This window comes from Theropithecus gelada, chromosome 11 (genome assembly GCF_003255815.1).
Source record: "Theropithecus gelada isolate Dixy chromosome 11, Tgel_1.0, whole genome shotgun sequence".
Lineage (NCBI taxonomy): Eukaryota > Metazoa > Chordata > Mammalia > Primates > Cercopithecidae > Theropithecus > Theropithecus gelada.
In genome coordinates, this window is record NC_037679.1 from 13854787 (window position 1) to 13864085 (window position 9299).

Sequence of the window (9299 nt, forward strand, 5' to 3'; positions counted from 1 at the left end):
GTGATTTTTCAGCATCTAAATCTGGTGAAGCATTCAAAGAACCATAAACAAAGATAACTTACCAATTCATCTTGTCTTTTAAAAATATTTGTTAAGCAATGCTACTCTGAACAGGATAAAAAGATAGTATCTGTGAAAATATCTGGGGTAAAAATCTTTACACATTTCAATGAGAAAAACTTTGGAATATTCTTTCTGGCAGAATTTTTTGTTTGCCACGTACTTCAGCAACCGTGTACAGAGTATTTTCTCACCTAAAATATTATGATCTGCAGAAAAGAGTTAATTGACGATGTCAACAAGTTTGAATTTTTAAATAATAAAACACAACTTTGGCAAAGGTTATTGGCAATTTTAATAAAATATAAGACCAGGCGCAGTGGCTCACGCCTGTAATCCCAGCATTTTGGGAAGCCGAGGCAGAAGAATCACTTGAGCCCAGAAGTTCGAGACCAGCCTTGGCAAGACGGCAAGACCCCTGTCTCTACAAAAAATTAAAAAATTTTCCTGGTGCGGGGGTGTATTACCTGTAGTCCTAGCTACTTGGTGGGAAGATCCCTCGAGATGGTGGGACAGTGAGCTAAGATTGTGCCACCGCACTGCAGCCTGGGTGACAGAGCAAGACCCTGTTTCTTCTTTCTTTCTCTCTTTCTTTCTTTCTCTCTTTCTCTCTTTCTCTCTTTCTTTCTTTCCTTTGAGACGGAGTCTCGCACCGTCGCCTGGGCTGGAGTGCAATGACGCAATATCAACTCACTGCAACCTCCGCCTTCCAGGTTCAAGCGATTCTCCTGCCTCAGCCTCCTGTGTAGCTGGGATTACAGGTGCCCACCACCACGCCCGACTAATTTTTGTATTTTCAGTAGAGAGGGGGTTTCACCATGTTAGTCAGGCTGGTCTCTAACTCCTGATCTCGTGATCCCTCCACCTTGGCCTCCCAAAGTGCTGGGATTACAGGCGTGAACCACCGCGCCTGGTGGTTTCTTAAGAAAATAAAACAAAAAAAAAAAGAAAACCCAAGATCATATTGAAAAGAATGTTCTTCAGAGTAAAACTGGTGACATGGTGTTACAGACAGATATGACTGAGAAACAGATTACAATCTGTGAGTTTATACCCAGAGTAATTATTCTACTGATGTTCTTTTCTTTTTTTTTTTTTTTTTTTTAAAGTCAATAAATTTTTATTCAAGGAATTCCATGTTGTGATTTCTTCCACTGTCCATCAAGGTCACTTTAGATCCCCTAAAAAGCTGGAGTCAAAAGATCTTCAAGTTTGCCCTTTTTAATGAAACTGATCCAGCTGTCCTGTCAGCCCTACATAACAATATAAAAGTAAATTTTACATTTCCAGAGATGATTGTACAGTGAGTGAACATGAATGAGTCCTAGAACCAGCCTGAGTTAACTCTACTACAAACTGCTTGGTTATTAGCATCCCACAAGGGTTACAATACAAAGGCAAAGCACATTTGCATGATTCAAGAGATCTAGCAGAATTTTAAAATCTCATTGATTACTGATGAAAGTTATTAGAAAAAAAAGAAAAATCACATGTAGTTCACATTGTATTTGTATTGCATTTCTATTAATCAGCTGTTCCCAATAAGCTGATTGCTAGCAAAGTAGCAGATAGAAAACCTACTGGGAAATTTTTTTATGGTCATGTCCACAGCAAATGAGAAACTGCATTCTAAAAGCCTTGGTAATGACCATTGTTATTTTCTAATGTATGGTTTTGAAGCAGGCTGTGTCTATTATATTACATTCTAGAAATTTCAACAATTGTACTTGAATTATACTAAAATTTACTCAAATATATTAAGTGATCATTATTCTGTTATCTTCTGTATTCTCTCTCTAAAAGTGTTGGGAATTAATGGTCTTCTAGAAATAGTCCACCATGAACTCTTTAGGTGAGAGATGTTTAATCACATTGCCTGACAATTTCTGGGACCTCTAGGATATTATCCAGTCATCAGAATCAATACATCAGAATGTTTAATCCCTTGAAATGATTCTTTGTCAGAGATAGTCCACTCAGGTCCCTAAAACTAGAGCACTGAGCTGGCCTTGTGGCTCCAGGGCATGGCTGTCTGAATCTTACTGTTCAGAAAAGGAGGAAAACGTCAGTGAAACTTCCGGTGACAAACGTATCCCTTTGTAGTCAGGTCTTACCCCTCTAAAGAGGGAGAAGTCAAGGCAGGATTTTTGGAACTTCTGTTGCCAGATCCATGCTTTATAGAACTCAAAAGGGATGGAGAATTCAGAAACAAAGCTTCATTGTTCTAGTTCACAAAGTGTCAGGCAATAATCTCAACCTTCCCTGACTTTTTGAGTTTTTGGATCATAGTTTGAATCACATACTGATCTTTCAATGGACTCAAATATTTAAAACATTTGACTTATTTTTTAAGAATGATTTGACTGTCATACACATTGTTAAAGTACCTGTAGTCCCAGCACTTTTGGAGGCTGAGGCGGGTGGACCAACTGAGGTCAGGAGTTCGAGACCAGCCTGGCCAACATGGTGAAACCTCGTCTCTACTAAAGATACAAAAAATTAGCCAGGTGTAGTGGCGGGCGCCTGTAGTCCCAGCTACTCAGGAGGCTAAGGCATGAGAATTGCTTGAACAGGGAGGTGGAGGTTGCAGTGAACCAAGATCATGCCACTGCACTCCTGCCTGGGCAACAGTGCGAGACGCCATCTTGAAAAACAACAACAAAACAAAACCATCCAAGCAACCAACAAAATAAAACCCAAATTGTTAAAGTATCATATGAAGACTTTCGGCAAGGCTGACATCTCCCTAGAGAGTGGGTCTGCAATAATCTGGGAAGGGTACAAAGGATTGTTCATGGACACTCAGGGTATGGGAGATGGTCCAGTGTTGTTTTCATGGATATATTTTTAAAATGCAGTTTGTGTAAAATTGATCATATATTAGTTTAAATGAAAAGAAGTCTGTCACAGAGTCCTTAAGCACATACATAACTGTCCCACTCCTGCCTTCTTCAACTGACCATTGTTGGAGAAAATCATATGCTAGTTGGTCTTAGTTTAAATTGATTACTACAAGTCTACACTGGGCACTTATCATTGCCTATCAATTTTACAACATTTCTCTAGCCAACGTGTCTCTCTACTCAGGGGAAGGATGAGAAACCTGAAAGGATCCACAAAAAAAAAAAAACAAAACAAAAACCTGTTAGAGGCTGGGCGCGGTGGCTTATGCCTGTAATCTCAGCACGCTGGGAGGCTGAGGTGGTTGGACCACGAGGTCAGGAGACTAAGACCATCCTGGTCAACGTGGTGAAACTCCGTCTCTACTAAGAATACAAAAATTAGCTGGATGTGGTGGTGCGTGCTTATAATCCTGGCTACTCGGGAGGCTGAGGCAGGAGAATCGCTTGAACCAGGGAGTTGGAGGTTGCAGTGAGCTGAGATTGCGCCACTGTACTGCAGCCTGGTGACAGAGCAAGACTCCATCTAAAAAAAAAAAAAAAAACCTATTAGAACTAATAAACAAATTTAATAAAGTTGCAGGATACAAAAATGACCACACCAAAATCAGTTTCCTTTCTATACAGTAACAATGAACTATCAAAAAAGGAAATTAAGAAATCAATCTCATTTATGATATTGCCTAAAACAATAATAATATAAAGGATAGTCTCTTCAACAAATGGTGTGAAAAACTGGATAAAAACGTGCAAAAGAATATTGGATCCTTATCTTACATCATTCCCAAAACCCCCCTAGACTGGATTAAAGATTTAAATGTAAGACCCTGAAACTATAAAGCTCCTAGAAGACAACATAGGGAAAAAGCTTCTTGGTATTAGTCTTGGCAATGGTTTATTGGATATGACACCAAAAGTGCAGTCAGCAAAAGTAAAAAATAGACAAGTGGGGCTTTATCAAACTAAAAAGCTGCTGCACAGCAAAGGAAACAACCAACAGAGTAAAACAGCAATCTCTGGTGTGAAAGAGAATATTTGCAAACCATATACCTAGTAAGAGGTTAACATCCAAAATATATAAGGAACTCCTACACCTCAATAGCAGGAAAACAAAGCCCTATTAAAAAATGGGCAAAAGACTTAAATAGAGATGTCTTCAAAAAAGACATACAAATGGTCAAAAGCTGTATGAAAAGGTGCTCTAATTATCAGGGAAATGAAAGAACCACAGTGAGCTATCACCTCACACCTGTTAGGATGCCTGCCAGAATGGTTTTTAAAATGCAAATATGATCCTGTCACTCCCTGCTTAAAACGTTCCAAAGCCTCCTAATTGCTCTTAGGGATAAAACTCTGATATTTAGCAGAGCAAACATGACCTTTTCTGATCTAGCCCCACCTACGCTGTTAGTTTTTTTCCCTCTCCTCAATCTCATTTGGACTTCATGCCTTTGATACAAGATTTTTTTTTGAAAATTTCTCAGTGGATCAAGTTTTTCATTAGTTAATAACTTTTCCCATGTTGTTGTCCTGAGAACTTTTGTCTTATTTTCACAGCGTGTCTAAATCTACTCATCGTTTAAAGCTCAAATTAGGAATTTCTTTCTACCTACCGCTCTTCCTGAAGTTCTCTGAATTCCCCCAGTCCTTTCCAGTGTGGGCAAGGAATTTTGGCTGTGGGCTTCCCTGGCACCCTGTGGAGTGTGCTGTATGAGGTTCTCTAGGACAGGCCTCATGATTAAGACACCTTTCCTGGCTTGTTGGTGAGCAGCCCTGCCCTATCTCAAAGGCTGCATCTTGTAGGGGCTGGGAGACAGGGAGGAAGGTCCAGTAGGTCTGCAGGAGACACTGATCTCACCACGAAGTGGAAATAAAGTGATCAGGAATTGCAAGGCCTAGGAGTCAACTGGTTCTGTAATTGAGAGTGTTCAGGAGGAGATTCCTGGCAGTGTTGGGGTAGAATGGGGTGGAGGAGATAGCAGGAGATGGGACAGGATTGCTAGACTTGGGCCCTATTTATCCTTTAGGTAATTTTTTTCAGGCGCCGATTACGGAGGGGGAAATGTGCAGGTTCCTATTCTTAAAGGATTCATAGTCAGCATTAAAATTGATATAAAGAATTTGTGATTTCTCTGGCTTCTTATGGGGGATCTCCCAAAAGAGAGAGAATGAGGATCTGATGTACTTTAGGGTCAGTGTGTAAAGGGCATGTGCTGGATAAATATTCAGAGGTTGCATGGACTTCGGAGTTGATTAGATGAGAGAAGTGCGGGAAATGGGTAGGTCCTGCATGTCTGAGGGCTTGAGTCTAGGAATACACTGGTTTGTGCAAGTGTGTGTGTTTGTATGTGTTAATGTGTGTGTCCGTGTGTGTATGGGTACGGATGGGTGGGCAAAGAGAAGAACTCTGAACCCAGGACCCCAACAATCTCCAGCAGCAGAGCCTTCGAACCAGTCGTTGCAAACTTTGGAATTGCGTGTCTTTTCTAAGAGGAAATCAGATCTCTGACACCAACACAAAACTGCCACAAAGCAGGGTCTTTCTAAACATCATTACTTATCATTTGCCATTCTTCTTGTTGCCTCACTCCTGACCTCAAGAATTAATGGTAAACGATTCACAGAAATGGAGATTTGAGACATAAGGGCATGTGTTCTGTGGCATTTCTCCCTATTATATACATTAGGTCTCAGATGCAATGTCATTTTAAAATGTAAGGGAAAGGAAGAAATTGAATGTGCCTGTTGGGTGGATACTCTTTGTAGCCTGTCAGAAAGAAGACTCCTCCCCTCTCACGCGTCCTGTCGAAAGCCTCTTCTCCACTAAGTCCTCTTAGAGCTGATAAATATCCATCTATTTGCAAAGTTGGATATCCTCAACCCATTAGACTTTCCTGAACAGCTTTCCCCATTCTTCTGCCTTCTCCCGTGCAGACCTTACCTGGGAGTGGAAGGGGTAATAGAGACTCCAAAAAGGAGAAAATGACTCTGACTCATTGAGGTCCAGATGTAGACAGGTTGTGTCTACGAGAGCCGTCTTAGCATGACTGCTGTGATTGATGTGACTGGTCTCTGCCAAGCTGCTTCACTCCCCTGATGCCCTTGGCTCTTCAGCTTGGCCTCGTGGGGGATATGTAACTGGAAAGCAATGGAGCTGAAGTTTTACTAGATGCTTCAGAAGATCCTTCAAGAGTCAACATGGGCAAATCTTTGTCTTTTGTGGGTTGATTTGATTTTTGTAAACAACTGTAACTAGTTTGTGGAGCAGTTTGAACTCAGTGGGGTAAATATATCATGGTTTCATTTTTCCTGCAATCATTACCTCCAGGAATGCTCTGGTCAAATCTTCCTTTCCTGTTTTTTAATGGTACACTGGGAAGATCCCATGACTTTCTGGTGTTTTGGTTATTAAGGTCTATTCTTGAAACTTTACTATCAAGCTCATTATAAACCTCATCTTTTTTCCTCCTCCCAACACAGGCTAGACAAGAGGCGGGTGTGTGGTCTGGTTCTCGGATACCTAGTACCTGCTAGACAAATGAAGTCCCAGCTACATTTTCTGTTCAACCCCACCTAACGCTGTTTCCTGTGGCTCCCCCTCCAGCTGCTGGGCACTGGAGTCAGAGAAATTGGTTTAGTAAGATTCCCCGCCTCAAAAACTTTACAGCCTAGGAATGAAACTGAACTTAATGTAAGATTTTGAGATCAATGTAACCTGTGCTAAGAAGTCCCTAGAAGAGGGGGATGGTAGTTTAGGAACAGAGGGGCTAGAGAAAAGGTTATGTGTTGAATAAACACAGCAGTGTCTGTAAGGACAAGATCTGGCCCTTGGCTGAACGTGGGGATTAAGGCCGAGGGAGAGGGTGGCATGCCCATGGGATTCAGTGTGAATGGCTAACAGGGTAGCATGACCTTGGCAGGAGTGGAGGAATCCGAGGGGGAGTGGAGGTGGGGTGTGTGTGTGCACTGGTGGAATACAGGCAGAGGTGGGTACTCCATTCTCAGTCTCCAAAGTCAGTCTTGTTAGATCCCTGAAAACACAATAGGGCAAGTCCTACTGGGCACCAGCCTTTTCTCAGATGGAAATTAGCCCTCAGAGTTCCCAACTCAGAACTTGCAGCAAGAAATTACCTCTCCAGCTCCAGCCCTGCTTGCCTTTCTCTCCTCCTGAAGCTGAGGAGTTGAAGGGGAATACGCTTAACAGGGATGAAGGGGAAGGAGAGGGGCCTGTTTGGTCAATACTTTTTCATTAATTTAAAAAAAGTGGCCCAAGTTCAATATCAGTCCCAAATGGGGTTAGAGGGACAGGCATAGAATGAGATGGTTAAAAACATACTCCTTTGTTGGCCAGGCTGGTCTTGAACTCCTGACCTCAGGTGATCTGCCTGCCTCAGCCTCTCAAAGTGCTGGAACCCTGTCTCTACCAAAAATACAAAAAATTAGCCGGGCATGGTGGCATTTGCCTGTCATCCCAGCTACTTGGGAGGCTGAGGCAGGAGAATCGCTTGATCCTGGGAGGTGGAGGTTGCAGTGAGCTGAGACCACACCATTGCACTCCAGTCTGGGTGACAGAACGAGACTCCTTTTCAAAAACAAAACAAAACAAAAAACCAAAAAACAAAAAACCAAACACACACACACACACACACACACAACAACAAAAACATACCCCTTTGTGAGTAGTGGGGCTGGGAGGCTGCCCTCAGCAGAGGACTGGTGGATGGTCTGATGGTTACATGCCTCACTGCCCCCGTGTCCTGCATGTCCTTTCTCTAGTCCTTACACTGCTTGCAAGGACCTGTCCTAGACAGCAGAGGGTAGAGAATGTGGAATCCTGTAGGAGAGGATGACCTAGATCCTTCTAGAAGCTCCTCATCTGATGGAGGAGATACTTTGCATATCCAAGACACTGATATTAATTGTTATTACACGAGCCATCTCATACCCAGCACTTTGACTTCACAGTCTTTCTATCAAGCACCTATAGGCACTGCAGTGGAGGCTGTTTCCCTGAGTGGACACAAGCCAACCAGTCACCTTGGTCAAGGTCACTGGGCATGCCCAGAAGGCAAAGAGGCTGAGTTTTATATGTATTTACCAGAAAAACATCTTAGATGAATGTCTCAGGATTTCAATTGTCTTGGAATAACACATTATGGACCTATAAAGGCTGAGTTGATGTTTGGAAACAGTCAAATGCCATTGCCATTTAATGGTAAGGAATAAGAGGAGAGAGATTTCAATTGAAAACAGGGCTTGGCTACACCATGCAAGCCTTTCTGGTTTGCATGGCCTGCTAAAAAGATTCTAAAAGTTATTATAAAAGGGAGGCCCTACAAATATTTTTGGAGCAATGGCTGCTTTTTTGGAACAAGTGCTTTGCCTCTTAGAGTGACTAGTTTGAGGAGGCTAATGGCCACTTAGGAGTTCTGGTTTATTTGTGACAAAACTGAGCTTCTCACCTTGCCATCTCATGTCTTGGACCTGGTTTTAGCAAGGCCACTGACATATTTAGTGAAAGCTAAACTTCTTTGTCCCAGAGGAATGGGGAGCTGAGGCGTCATTGGATCCTGGGAAATTGTGAGGGAAGCAATGAATTTTAGGGGGCTTCCTGAAAGAAGAAGCCTCTGTGGCAGCGATGGAAATGAGGGCAGGTAGAAGTGCGGGCCTCTGGTAGAGGCTGCTCATTGTGAATCTGGGATGTAGAAGGGGAAGGGGAAAGCCAGGATAAAGGAGCTTAGTGGTACTGATTTTAAGTGAAGACCAACATAGATGTGAGGTGGAAGTTGTTGTCTGAAGAGTGGGATGATTTCTTTTAAGGGAGGCTGTTATAAGACAGAGTCCTAAATAGGAGAAAAGAGAGTCACCTGTTTGCTCTCTGTCTTTATGTGCTCTTGGCAATTGGAGACAGTGCCAAAGAACTGATGGGGCCTGAGTTAGGGCTGGGTCCTTGCCAACCTCCGGTCCTTCTGACCCACCCCTTAATCCCTGGGGGCACCCAGGGAGTCAAGCCCAGATAAAGGAGTTGCCAATTCCTTTATGGAAATGACTTGGACAGATACAGTTTTTATGTTCCTGTTAGTTCACATGTGAGCTGGGGTTGGGGAGAAAAGAATTGCCCAGTGGGGTATGAAGGACACAAGGGCTCCTGTTCCCTGCTGAGATTCCAGGAACTCAGGAGGTCATTGTGTCCTGAAATGTCCTAAATGGCCACAATCTCTGCTGGATTCCCTCTGGTTTTCTCTGGAGTAGGATTCCATTCCCTCCCCCTCTTCCTGTTCTGAGGGAGTCACAAGGAATGGGCCAGCTGGATGCATGGAGGGATTCAGTTTCATTCAT

General features: G+C 42.8%; 1 non-coding gene across 1 annotated transcript; it reads right to left on the reverse strand.

Moving 5' to 3' along the window:
- Window positions 1-1590: 1590 nt before the first annotated feature.
- On the reverse strand, window positions 1591-1711 carry LOC112635694. Its single transcript, XR_003122028.1, has one exon. It is a non-coding gene; the product is annotated as a small nucleolar RNA SNORA32 (small nucleolar RNA).
- Window positions 1712-9299: the final 7588 nt, after the last annotated feature.